Source organism: Ursus americanus, chromosome 8, assembly GCF_024610735.1.
Source record: "Ursus americanus isolate L20-20 chromosome 8, mUrsAme1.1.p, whole genome shotgun sequence".
Classification (NCBI taxonomy): domain Eukaryota; kingdom Metazoa; phylum Chordata; class Mammalia; order Carnivora; family Ursidae; genus Ursus; species Ursus americanus.
The window spans coordinates 3,748,409-3,750,553 of NC_142134.1; the positions used below are offsets into that span (position 1 = coordinate 3,748,409).

Here is a 2,145-nt window from a genome sequence, read left to right on the forward strand (position 1 = left end):
CAGCTGCCTGGCTGCACCTCTCCATTTTCCCCCAAACTTCATGCTTCCAACACTTGATCCATCTTCTGACTTCTGTTCTACAGGAAGTATTATCCAGTCCCTTTCAGGCTAATTCCTTTTCTTAGATAAAGTGGGCCCACTTGAATGGTCTGTCTTCGCTTCCCTGATATTCTGTGGAAAGCCTTATCATTACATTATTAAAGCAAAAATTACATATTATGCTAATAATCAAATCATAGTTCTAAATTTCCTGTAAGCATTCTCAAATATTACTTATAAGTTCCTGGGAAAGCCCATTCTATTTAGGGACCTATTATGAACTGAATATTGTGTCCCCCGGCATCCTCCCCAAATTCGTACCTTGAAGTCCTAATGCCCAGTGTGGCTATATTTGGAGATGGGGCTTTTAAGGAACAAATTTTGGTTACATAGGATTATAGGGTTAGGCCCTGATCCAACAGAATTAGTGCCTTTATAAGAAAAGATACCTGTGCTTGCTTCCTCTTTCCCTCTCTCTGCGTACACACCAAGGAAAGGCGACGGGAGCATGAAGCTAGATGATGGCTTTGAATGAGCCAAGAAAAGAGGCCTCAGGATGAAACCTATTTGTCTCTTTTCCCATCATTATGGTGGACAGTACCATGAGCCGCAAAGTCTCCTACGACATCATGTACAAGGCAGTGTGGGAGGTTGTGCATGGCAGTGAGTGTGAGTGCCAGAAGTTTCTGGAGATGCTGGAGCTGCAAATCAGCTTGAAGAACTATGATGCTCAGAAGGACAAATGCTCCTTGGATGCCATCAGGCTTAAGTGCACTCCTCACCCCAAGTTCTCCATATGTGTTTTGGGAGACCAGCAGCACTGTGATGAGGCCAAGGCTGTGGATATTGCCTACATGGACATCAAGGCGCTGAAAAATCTCAACAAATATAAAAAATTAGTCAAGAAGTTGACCAAGAAGTATGATGCCTTTTGGCTTCAGAATCTCTGATTAAGCAGATCCCAAGAATCCTGGGCACGGGCCTGAATAAGGCTGACAAGTTCCATTCCTTGCTGACCCACAATGTGAACATGGTGGCCAAAGTCCATGATCAAATTCCAGATGAAGAAGGTGCTGTGTCTGACAGTGGTTGTTGGCCACGTGAAGATGACAGATGATGAACTTGTGTACAACAGCCACTTAGCTGTCACTCTTCTGGTGTCATTGCTCAAGAAGAATTGGCAGAATGTCTGGGCCTTATACATCAAAAGCACCATGGGCAAGCCCCAGTGTTTGTACTAAGGCACAGCCTAATAACCCCTTTGTGCTACCATTACCTGTGACTAGGGAGGAGGAGGTGCTCTCTGAGCTGATGTTGCATGCCAGAGCACTGCGCTGATGACTGCAGTTTCTGGCACCCAGTGATGGGTGGTCATTTTCTCTGTTCGATCTACCTTCAAAACCATGCAGTCTTATTTATTATTTAGACCTCTTAGATACTTATGACATGTGACAGTAGGGTTGCTAACCAGGTCCGAAGCTTTTCTGAACCTCGGATGGGAGCAGATCTGGGCTAGGACTCCAGCCTGTAGTGCTCCCACTGCTTACTAGTGGAAAGAGGGTTAGGGCCTTCACATTGAGGATGTTGACTCAGCCCTTGGCAGCATGCTTACTTATGGTCTGCAGTTGCTTCCCTTTATGCCATGGGTTCTTTCCATGGGCTTTTTATTTTGTTTTCTTCCTCTAAATCATCCATCTGGGCTCTTGTTCTGTAGGGATCATAAGGAATGTTCCAAACAGAGATTGGGTTCCTAGATTCTTCAGATGGGAGTGGTCTGAAGACCTGATTGATCTCAAATTTGCTTGTCTGACCCCAAACTGCATACTCTATATTCAGGGTAGTAATTTACTGTGTGAGATGCTTAGGAAGACACAAGTAGGAGACCTGTGCAATATTGTAATTCATCGACCTGTTTTCTAGGGGGACCTTAGCAAATGGGTAGAATCAGGCCGTGAAAACTTCCAGGCCCTTTGCCCTCCAGGTAGGCTCTCCCCCCTTCCTGACATGAGGCAGTTCCCTGTTGGAGTTCTGCCTTCAGCACCTAGTACTGGAAGTCGGTTTTTGGTGTGGTGGAAAATACCTATGATTTAAACTTTGACTTGAATA

At 45.0% G+C, this 2,145-nt stretch overlaps 1 pseudogene; it reads left to right on the forward strand.

The window, feature by feature from the left end:
- The first annotated feature begins 641 nt into the window (after positions 1-641).
- LOC123789331 (large ribosomal subunit protein uL1 pseudogene) lies at positions 642-1,280 on the forward strand (annotated as a pseudogene).
- The last annotated feature ends 865 nt before the right edge of the window (positions 1,281-2,145 follow it).